The sequence below is a fragment of the Dama dama genome, chromosome 24 (genome assembly GCF_033118175.1).
Source record: "Dama dama isolate Ldn47 chromosome 24, ASM3311817v1, whole genome shotgun sequence".
Taxonomy (NCBI): domain Eukaryota; kingdom Metazoa; phylum Chordata; class Mammalia; order Artiodactyla; family Cervidae; genus Dama; species Dama dama.
Window position 1 is genome coordinate 6,881,850 of NC_083704.1, and position 12,165 is coordinate 6,894,014.

Here is a 12,165-nt window from a genome sequence, read left to right on the forward strand (position 1 = left end):
AACAGTTAATGTGTGTCGTAAAGTCAGTTTAATGGGTTGCAGCTCATCTAGGGTGCCAGCAATAGGGCTTGGAGCGGGGCGTGTGTTCCCTGGGCTGAGGCAGGGTCCTGGCAGTGCAGCACCAAATCCTAACCACTAGACATGTGATCAGTGACAAAGGCCCTGGGTCTTTGGCTTTGCGGAGAAGAATTGCCCCAAAGAAGGAAAGTAATGACGCAAATAAAGGGTTTAATAGGAGGAAAAAGAATACAGGACTGTGGGTAGACACACAGGCAGACTGAGAGTGAGTGGCTGAGTCACACCCACAAAATTACTTTTATGGGGCATTTCTTCTGGGTTTCCTTTGGCCAGTCATTTTGATTCTCCTGTTTCACAGCCCATATTTGGTATATGTCAGGATCCACCCATGTGTGCACATGCATCTCTTAGCCAAGATGGATTATACTGTAAAGGCCCAACTTCCACCCCCTAATTGTCTTGTTCTCATCTTGGAGTTTTTCAGTCTATAGGGAATGAATCTCCAATCGCCTGGGCCTGTCTACCTCCTGCCTCACAGCCAATGTACATTTTTTTTTTAGTGAATTAAAATAGAATATTTTATGTGTGTGTATGTAGATGATGATATTTATCCCCCAAACTTAGGCATTTTGAGAGTGAAAGGGGGTACAACTAGAAGATCAAAGGTGTAACTGAGGCTGTGACCAACAGGACGTATGGTCATTTATATGTGAGTACTCAGAATATGAAGTGTATCACAGACATTTACATTGTCTGCAGCCGTCTTTGTCCAGAAGTCCTTAAGGATGCCCCGTGGCCTGCATGGATCACATCCATTGCAGTGTAAAGCCCTTCAAAATCCAACGTCATCCAGTCTGGCTTAGTATAAAGAGTTTACTCACTGCTCCCTTGACATTCCTTTACTTCTGGTTGCCCTCTATAAAACTTTCTTTTTCTCCTAAAGTACAGCCATCACTCACCTATAGAGTCAATTCAAGCCACCACTACCTCTCCTTGGTGTCACATGGCATCACAATAGTTCTGCCTGCAAAGAACAAGTGCTCCTCAGTTTTTATGAATATTTATATATTTGTGTGAGAATATAACCCTCAGTGACAGTAATAATTATCTCTGGATGGTGAGTTTACTAATGTTAATTTCCAGAGAATTTGCATCACTTGTATAATCTGGAAAAAAAAAAAAAGGAAAAGAAACAGAATTGTATTTAATAGCAAAGGAAGAATTCCATTTCTCCTTCCTTTTGGTAGTCTAGAGCACAGTCTTCCAAACTTCTTACATAGATTTTTAGTTTTTTTATGTTGAAGTAATTCTAGATGTACAGAAGTATTGGAAACCAGATATAACATTGTAAAACTCTTGTGCTTTAAATAGCACCATCAAGAAAGCAAGAAGACAACCCACAGAATGGGAGAAAATACTTGCAAATCATGTATTTGATAAAGATTCAGTATCCAGAATTCTTGCCCAAATGGCTCAAGCAGTAAAGAATCACCTGCAATGCAGGAGATGCAGATTCAATCCCTGGATCGGGAAGATCCCCTAGAGGGGGAAATGGCAACTTACACCAGCATTCTTGTCTGGGGAATCCCATGAACAGAGGAACCTGGCAGGGTACAGTCAATGGGATTGCAAAGAGTTGGATACAACAGTGTGCGTGCATGCATTCAGTATATATAAACACTTGCAACTCAATAAAAAATATAAACTGATTAAAAACTAGGTAAACGATTCAAGTAGAAATTTCTTCGAAGAAGATAGAGAAATGGTCAATAAAGCACATAAAAAAGTTCAACATCTTTTCCTCTTGTGTGTGTCTTACCTCTGTGTCCAAATTTCCCCTTTTTATAAGGACTCAATCATTGGGTTAGGACTCACCACACCTAATGACCTCATCTTTACTTGACATCTGCAAAGATCCAAATTTCAAATAAATGCACTTTTCATAGGTACTGGCATTATTAGAACATCACCTTTTGGGGGGACACAATTCAGCATATAACGGGAGGAACCTTGAAAACATGCTAAATGAAAGAAGCTGGTTACAAAAAACTTCCATTTCCATATGATTTCATTTACATAAAGTGTTCAGAATAGGCAACTGTGTTGAGACAAAATATATTGGTAGTTGCCTAGTGCTGAAGAGGACTAGAGGAGTTATTGCTAGTGGTTAAATTACACATGGGCTTTCCAGGTGGCACTAGTAGTAAAGAACCTGCCTCCCAATTCAGGAGATGTAAGGCACACACATTCAATCCCTAGGTTAGGAAGATTCTCCTGGAGAAGGAAATGGCATCCCACTCTAGTATCCTTGCCTGGAGAATCCCATGGACAGGAGCCTGTCAGTCTATGGCCCATAGGGTCGCAAAAAGTTGGACACAACTGAAGCATCTTAGCAGGCAGGCAAAGCTGTTTGAAATATAATAACAGCAATACACAGAGTTCTTGTATACCTTTCATCCAGCTTTTTTAATGTTTGCATATTACATAACTAAATAATTGAGAAAATTAACACCTATACAATACTATTTTCTAATTTACAGACTTCATTTAAATTTCACTATCCAAACTGTCCTTTTTCTGGTCAAGATCCGATTTAGGATCCCATGTGTTTGTTTTTCCTGTCATCTTAGCCACCTGCAATCTTAGACAATTCTTTAGTTTTTCTTTGTCTTTGATGCCCTTGACACTTGAAGAGTATTGGAAAACTATTTTGTAAGATGTCCCTCAGTTTGGGTTTTCTGGTTAATGAAATTAAGGTTATGCATTTTTGGCAAGACATATTACGGAAGTGATGTTGTATCTTTCTTGGTGCAGCATATTACAGGTATATGAAATTGATGTCATTACTGGTTAAGCCTGGTTATTTATCAGATTTCTGTACTATAAACTTAAAATTTTTCTTTATAAATTAATAAGTAGCCTGTGGGGAGAAAATTTAAGACTTTGCATTTACCTTATTTTTTAAAATCAGAATTTCATCCTGTAATTTTAGATTCTATTCTTGCTCATGGCATTTATTAATGTGGTATATACCTAATGGTAATTTTCTTTCTACCGTTGTTAAATGTAATTCTACTGTAAGGAATAGCTGTGTCCTTTCCCCTCTATTTATTTACAGACAGTCCCTGACTTACAGTGATTCAATTTATAATTTTGTGCTTTGCAAAAGCAAAAGTTGAGGACAAACTGTACATGGAATTTTGAACTTTGATCATTTCCTGAGCTGGCAATAAGTAGTATGATACTTTTGTGATGCTGGGGAGTGACAGTGAAGCTGTCAGCCACACAGTCGGAAAGGTAAACAACCAAGACACTTAGAACCATTCCATACATCCATTCTGGATCTTTAAGTATAGTATTCAATAAAATACATGAGATATTCAGTAGTTTATTATAGGTTTTGTGTTAGATGACTTTTTCCAACTTTAGATTACTGTGTTCTGAGCACATTTAAGATAGGCTTGGCTAAACTGTGATGTCCAGTAAGTTAGGTGTATTAAATGTATTTGCAACTTATGATGGGTTTATCAGGACATAACCTCATCATGTGTTGAAATTTGTGTTTATTTATTCAATTGTTTTATATAACAGTATGGATTCATGGATTTTTATTCTATCAATTTTAATCCACTAGTGTCATCATCATGCTGCTCAAATTGTCCCAAATTTGGCCATTGAGACCTTGTAGGGAGCCTCTAAGATGGCCACCAATAATACCTACCTCCCATATTCAGGCCCTTTTAAAATCTCTCCTTGGGTATGGGCTAGATTTAGTGACATTTCTAATGAAAAGAAAAGGTGATGGGATGTCACTGCTGAGATTAGGGTTTAAGTAAAAGCCTGGCTTCCATCTTGAGCAGACACTTGCTCTCGCATTCTCTTATTCCCTTGCTCCTTCAGTTCCTTGCTCTGATGGAAACTGGCTACCATATTGTTAGCTGCCCTATGGAGAGACCCCTGTGCCATGGAACTGAGAGAGGCCTCCTAGCAATAGCTAGTGAAATACAGGTCCTTGGTCCAGCATCCCACAAGAAACTGAATCCTGCCAATACCATGTTAGTGAGCGTGGAGTTGATCCTTGGGATGATCCTGGCTGACAGTTTGATTGCAACCCCATGGGAAACTTTGAGCCAAGGCAATCTGTATTAGTTTGCTAGGACTGTCATAAGTACCACAGACTGGGTGGCTTAAACAGCAGGAATTTGTTTTCTTACAGCTCTGGAGGTTAGAAGTACAAGATCAAGGGTCTTGCTGACTTGTGGTTTCCAGTGAGGGCTCTCTTCCTGGTATGTAGATGTCCTCCTTCTCACTATATATTTACATGGTCATTTTTTGGTGTGTGTACATAGGGAGGGGTCTGGGTGGGGAAAGTGCTAGTTCTCTGGTGTGCTTTATATAAGGACATTAGTCCTGTTGAATCAAAGCCCAATATTATGACCTCATTAACTTTAATTATTATTTAGAAACCCCATCTCCCAGTATAGCCACACTGGGGGCTTCAACATATGGACTTTGGGGGAAAATAAATAAGGACCAAGAAAGAAGCAACTTAGCAAGACAGAAAACTTACAGACAATAACTGCTTTACTGCAGCCAAACATGATGGAAGAAAGTGGGCCCTTATCCCCCTCAGCAAAGGTTAAGTGGGGAGCCTAGACGTCCATGATAGTCTTGCTGATATGATTTCGGAAAAGGCTAAGAGGAGCTGGGATTGTCATGATCACCCAGTGGTAAGGAGACCTTTCCTCTATAGTGTTTTTGAAAGTGATGTAGGGAACAATTTCAAGGCATTCTCCCCCACCCCCAAACTGGCACTTGGTATTAGGGTTCTCCTGAGAAACTAGAGGTAGGTGGAAAGAAGAGATTGACCAGAAACACTAAGGGCAGGAGAAGATTGGTATCTTAAACTCAAGCATTCAGGCTTGAACTTTTGTTCTGTTCAGGCTCTTGATAGATTGGATGATATCCACCCACTTTGGGGAGGACCGTTAGCTTTATTCAGCCCACCAATTCAAGTGCTAGTAATTGCTTCTGGAAACACAGACATCCAGAAATAGTCTTAAGCTATCTAGGCATTCTGTAGCCTAATCAAATTGAAACATAAAATTAATTATTATTATACTCTCGGAGCCAGGGTGGTGGACTTTCACCCCGACTTGGCAGAAATAGGGTGAGGTCTGCCTTTCTGTGCTGATGTCAGAGGCACCTGTAAAACAGATTTAAGTAGGATCCCAGTCACATAATGTAGTAATCAAAAATGTCCAAAAAAAAAAAAAAAAAAAAAACAAAAATGTCCAGGGTACAAATGAAAACCACTGATACCAAAAATCAGGACTATCTTAACTTGAGTAAGACAAGACAGTTGTCTTGATACAGAGATGGGAATTATCTGACAAAGGATTAAAGCAGGCATGATAAAAATACTTTAATGATGCTTGAAACAAAACCGTAAAGTCTCAGCAAAGAAGTACAAAATATAAAAAATCAAATGGAAATTTTAAAACTGAACAATACAATAAAGGAAATAGTAAGCTCACTAGATGAACTCAACAGCAGAGTGGAAACAATACTGAAAGGATCAGTGAAAGTAAAGATAAAGCAATAGAAATTAACCAGCAGAGAATAATAGGTTGGAAAAAAAGTAAATAGAGCCCCATGGATCTGTGGTAGTATAACAAATGATCTAATATTTATTTCATCTGTGTCCTAGAGGGCGAGAAGAAAGAGGGTGGGGTTGAAAAGTTATTTGAATAAATAATGGTTAAAAAAAATTGGTGAAAGACATAAACCTACAAATTCAAGAAGCTGAGCTAACCCCAAATAGGATACACCCCCAAAAATATATTGCCAAGATACATCATAAGTAAATTTCTGAAAACTAATGGTGAAAAATCTTGAAAGCAAAAAGAAAAAAATAACACTTTACCTATAACAGAAAAGCAATTTGAATCATAGCAAGTTTCTTACCAGAAATCAAAGAGGCCAGAAAGAAGGGGCATCACATTTCCAAGTGCTGAAAACAAAGAACTGTAATTCAGAATTTGATATGCAGTGAAAATACTCTTCAGGAATAAAGGGGTTGGATATCAAGACATTCTCACATGAAAACTAGAAGGATTTGTCTCTAGTAGATCTGCCTTATTTAAAAAAAAGTAAGAGACCTGAAGGAGGTTCTTGAATTGGAAAGGAAATGATGAAAAGAGGAAACTTGAAACATTAGGAAAGGAGATTGAACAATACAAAGATTAAATATATTAGTTAATACAGTGGAATTTTTTCTTAAGTTTTCTAAATTGTATTTCACTGAGGCAAAATTATAACATTGTCTGATAGTAACTACCATACAATTGCACTGATTTCACATTCTAGCAAGATAATGCTCAAAAATTTTCAAGTTAGGCTTCAATAGTATATGAACCAAGAACTTACAAATGTACAAGCTGTATTAAGAAAAGGCATAGGAACCAGAGATCAAATTGCCAGCATCCGTTGGATCATAGAAAAAGCAAGGGAATTCCAAAAAAACATCTGCTTCATTGACTACACTAATGAACTTTTGACTATATGGTCATTTGACTATATGGATCACAATAAACTGTGGAAAATTCTTAGAGAGATGCGGATACCAGACCACCTTACCTGTCTCCTGGGAAATCTGTTTGCAGGACAAGCAGCAACAGTTAGAATCAGACATGGAACAATGGCCTGGTTCCAAATTGGGAAAGGAATACATCAAGGCTGTATATTGTCACCCTGCTTATTTAACTTATATGCAGAGTACATCATGCAAAATGCTGGGCTGGATGATTCACAAGCTGGAGTCAAGATTGCTGGGAAAAATACCAGCAATCTCAGATATGCAGGTGACACCACCCTAATGGCAGAAAGTGAGAAACTAAAGAGTCTCTTGAAGGTGAAAGAAGAGAGTGAAAAAGCTGTCTTAAAACTCAGCATTCAAAAAGATTATGGCATCTGACCCCATCACTTCATGGCAAATAGAAGGGGTGAAAATGGAAGCAGTGACAGATTTTATTTTCTTGGGCTCCAAAGTCACTGTGGACGGTGACTGCAGCCATGAAATTAAAAGACCCTTGCTCCTTGGAAGAAAAAGCTGTGAAAAAGTGTATTTAAAAGTGTATTAAAAAGACTTCTGCTGACAGAAGTCTGTATGGTCAAAGCTATAGTTTTTCCAGTAACAGATGGTTGTGAGAATTGGGCCATAAAGAAGGCTGAGTGCTGAAGAACTGATGCTTTTGAACTGTGCTGGCGAAGACTCCTGAGATTCCCTTGGACAGCAAGAAGATCCAACCAGTCCATCCTAAAGGAAATCAGTGCTGAACATTCACTGGAAGGACTGAGGCTGAAGCTGAAGCTCCAATAATTTGGCCACCTTATGGGTAGAACCAACTCATTGGAAAAGATCCTGATGCTGGGAAAGATTGAGGACAAGAGGAGAAAGGGACAGAAGGGGATGAAATGGTTAGATAGCATCACTGATTCAATGGACATGAGATTGAGCAAACGCCAGGAGATAGTGAAGGACAGGGAAGCCTGCTTTGCTGCAGTTTAGGGGTTGCAAATATTCGGACATGACTTAGCAACTGAACAACTAATAATACAGGATCTTAAAGGAGTAAAGTTTTTTGCACTTCACTGGAACTGGTGAAATCTTGACACCAGAGGACTATGAAAGCTTACGTATACATAACATAATACAAGAACTAAATAGCTACAGAAAGAGATACAAAACCACTATTGATAAAATGGAATTCTAAAAATGGTACAAGTAACCCAAAGGAATACAATAGAAAAAACAAATCCCACTGAAGTTCTCAATTCAGTTCAGTTCAGTCGCTCAGGCGTGTCCGACTCTGCGACCCCATGAATCACAGCACGCCAGGCCTCCCTGTCCATCACAAACTCCTGGAGCTTACTCAAACTCATGTCCATCGAGTTGGTGATGCCATCCAGCCATCTCATCCTCTGTCATCCCCTTCTCCTCCTGCCCCCAATCCCTCCCAGCATCAGGGTCTTTTCCAATGAGTCAGCTCTTCGCATGAGGTGGCCAAAGTATTGGAGTTTCAGCTTCAGCATCAGTCCTTCCAATGAACACCCAGGACGGATCTCCTTTAGGATGGACTGGTTGGATCTCCTTGCAGTCCAAGGGACTCTCAAGAGTCTTCTCCAACACCACAATGCAAAAGCATCAATCCTTTGGCGCTCAGCTTTCTTCACAGTCCAACTCTCACATCCATACATGACCACTGAAAAAACCATAGCTATCTTGACCAGATGGGCCTTTGTTGGCAAAGTAACGTCTCTGCTTTTTAATATGCTGTCTAGGTTGGTCATAACTTTCCTTCCAAGGAGTAAGCGTCTTTTAATTTCATGGCTGCAGTCACCATCTGCAGTGATTTTGGAGTCCAAAAAAATAAAGTCTGACACTGCTCCCACTGTTTCCCCATCTATTTCCCATGAAGTGATGGGACCAGATGCCATGATCTTAGTTTTCTGAGTGTTGAGCTTTAAGCCAACTTTTTCACTCTCCTTTTTCACTTTCATCAAGAGGCTTTTTAGTTCCTCTTCACTTTGTGCCATAAGGGTGGTGTCATCTGCATATCTGAGGTTATTGATATTTCTCCCGGCAATCTTGATTCCAGCTTGTGCTGCTTCCAGCCCAGCGTTTCTCATGATGTACCCTGCATATAAGTTAAATAAACAGGGTGACAATATACAGCCTTGACATACTCCTTTTGCTATTTGGAACCAGTCCGTTGGTCCATGTCCAGTTCTAACTGTTGCTTCCTGACCTGCACATAGGTTTCTCAAGAGGCAGGTCAGGTGGTCTGGTATTCCCATCTCTTTCAGAATTTCCCACAGGTTTATTGTGATCCACACAGTCAAAGACTTTGGCATAGTCAATAAAGCAGAAATAGATGTTTTTCTGGAACTCTCTTTCTTTTTCGATGATCCAGCGGATGTTGGCAATTTGATCTCTGGTTCCTCTGCCTTTTCTAAAACCAGCTTGAACATCTGGAAGTTCTCAGTTCACGTATTGCTGAAGCCTGGCTTGGAGAATTTTGAGCATTACTTCACTAGTGTGTGAGATGAGTGCAGTTGTGTTTGAGCATTCTTTGGGATTGCCTTTCTTTGAAATTGGAATGAAAACTGACCTTTTCCAGTCCTGTGGCCACTGCTGAGTTTTCCAAATTTACTGGCATGTTGAGTGAAGCACTTTCACAACATCATCTTTCAGGATTTGAAATAGCTCAACTGGAATTCCATCACCTCCACTAGCTTTGTTCATAGTGATGCTTTCTAAAGCCCACCTGACTTCACATTCCAGGATGTCTGGCTCTAGGTCAGTGATCACACCATTGTGATTATCTGGGTCATGAAGATCTTTTTTGTACAGTTCTTCTGTGTATTCTTGCCACCTCTTCTTAATATCTTCTGCTTCTGTTGGTCCATACCATTTCTATCCTTTATTGAGCCCATCTTTGCATGAAATGTTCCCTTGGTATCTCTAATTTTCTTGAAGAGATCTCTAGTCTTTCCCATTCTATTGTTTTTCTCTATTTCTTTGCATTGATTGCTGAGGAAGGCTTTCTTATCTCTCCTTGCTATTCTTTGGAACTCTGCATTCAAGTGGGAATATTTTTCCTTTTCTCCTTTGCTTTTTGCTTCTCTAGCCCAGCAATAATTACATGAAATGTAGATGCTTGAATATACCAACTAAAAGAGGGACAGAGTAGGTAAAAACAATACCCTACTCTATGCTCCCCAGCAGAAACTGAGTTCAAAATGAATAGTATGTTAAAGGTTGTTGTTGAGCCATGAAAGACGCCAGGATTCTTGGCCTCTGGAGGAGAGGAATTCAATCTGGGGCCAATGACCAGGCTTGGTCACTCAGATTTTTTGTGTAATAAAGTTTTATTAAAGTATGAAAGAGATAGAGAAAGCTTCTGACAGAAGGGGGCAGAAAGAGTGCCCCGCTGCTATTCTTTACCCAGATGTTATATAGCTACTAGAAGTCTGCTAATTAGAGAAAGGAAATGTCTCAAAACTCAGAGATTGGCACCAGGCCCCTCACCCACAACATGCGTTTTAAGATAACATTGGCACAAGGAGAGTTGTCCCGGGCCATAAAATGATTGGTAAGAATCTTGAAGAAAGGCAAGTTTCCAAGCAAATACAGTCTCATTAACATAGCTTAAGAGAACACTTGCATGAGTAAAACATGCTGGTTTGTCAAGTGGGTTCTGAGTCTTAGGGGAACAGCTCGAAGACAGAGTGTAGGGTGAATACATAGTTCATTAACATAGCTTAAGACAAACGTTTCCATAAGAAAATAGCATTGGTTAGCTCAAGGTTTGAGAACAGTTAAGTTCAGGTGGAACAAGGTGTCTTTATGGCAACACAGAATTTTAAAAGAAACCTTTTTGAACATTCATATAGAGAAGGGGGAAAAAACCAAACACTTGTTGTTTGTTTCCTCCTGCTACTTAAGAAAGAGATAAAAAATGTCTGAGCCTATTTCTTCCGTTTGGAGACACTTGGCCTGCCTTCCTTACCCTCTCATTCCCATTCCCCCCTTTTCTTTTAGGAGAATTATGTTGCCTAGGGAAAGGGGTGTCATTCTCATTCTGTAACTGATTCCAAGCTAATAAGAGGTGTCTTCCCTAAATTGGTGAGGCAAGATACTCTCCTAACCCTCATATTGAAGGTCTCTGATCCAGGGACCCAAGTAACAGTTGAAGGGAGCTGCCACAGTCTCAGGAGTTTGAGCAACCATTTGTAACTTAAAAGCTGTCATGCAACTAGAAACAAATCCAGCTACACAGTTACAGATGGAGGGAGAAAACAGGAAAAACAGAGCAATCGAAATCATTACAATTAGGATAGTTTTCCACCATGGAAATCTCCCAAAGTGAGGCAGTTGAGGATTCAGAAGTATCCATAGCCTGAATCATTTTGTTCATATGTTTAATAAAGTGAGTAACATTAGAGCTCACATCAGGTATGTATGTACAGCACTGGGTATGAATAATGGCACAAGTTCCTCCTTGTGCAGCTGTCAGAATAAGGCCAATCTATTTCGTAAAACCACGTTTCTAATTTGTATTTGTATTTGTTCAACATTAAGAGCTGAAATAGCTTTTTGAGAATCTTGTAAAGCCTGGTGAGTAAAGTTGGAGCATCCACTTGAAGCATAACATCTGTAGTTCCCAGAGAGGGAAGAAATACTGCAGCCAAATAATCATACCAGTGAAATACACACCTTGCCCTGCAAGTTCTCAGGTGTGGTAAATTAGCAGGCTTCTCTGGAAGCTCTGAAAATATGAAGCCCTGAGTAAAAGCTAGACCTAGGGTGCATCTCCCTATCCAGCCAGGAAGAAGCCGTGCCCACAGGTAAGAGCCACATATCCAGTAGGTCCCGTTTGGAGCAAGCCAGCATGACAGATATCCAGTCCCAACTAGTGCCTGGCCAGGCAAAGGGAGGGCCTGAACTGGGATTGGAAAACACGGAAATGATTACATTGCATATTTACTGAGGCAAAAATCTCAATTGTTTCCAATCATTATAATTAAGTTGTTGGCTAACTTCTGGAGATGGCTGTATTTGTTCCAAGCATATGGGGGCACTAGATATTAGATGTCCCTTTTCAGGAGTTAGCCATATAACTTCATCCCATATTTGGTAAAGTCAGGTAAAAAGCCACCAGATCTAGACCCATTTACCTTCTTATGTGTAGCAGAATAGTCATTAAACCAACACAATGTATAATCAAAATTAAAAGTCACATGTCCATCGCTAAAGTACAAAATGTTGCACTTTTTTTAGGATCGTTAGATGTTATCACATTAAGAAGAGGCATATCACACATGATTGTTTTTGTCAAAGGTATTCACAGACTTGGAGAAAGTCTTTTCCTTGAAATGGAGATGCCCACTACAGGAAGCCTTCCACTGATGAAGAGGGGAGCGCTCCACAGACCCAGCAGTTAGACCAATTGTGGAATGCAGCATAGGAGGGAGCCCAGGACAGGAAGTCATTGTCTTGGGGATCAAATGGCAGACTCAGGATTTTTGGAGTCAGCAGAAGCAAGCTCACATAGATTATCAGGCTCATCTAAAAAACACAAA

General features: G+C 39.8%; 1 long non-coding RNA gene across 1 annotated transcript in view; it reads left to right on the forward strand.

Annotated features, from left to right (window-relative positions):
* Positions 1-12,165, forward strand: part of LOC133045527 (uncharacterized) — a 38,733-nt gene that overhangs the window by 496 nt on the left and 26,072 nt on the right. Inside the window, exon 2 of the long non-coding RNA XR_009690273.1 lies at positions 4,235-4,304. This is a non-coding gene — a long non-coding RNA (uncharacterized LOC133045527). The remainder of the gene's footprint in view (positions 1-4,234; positions 4,305-12,165) is intronic.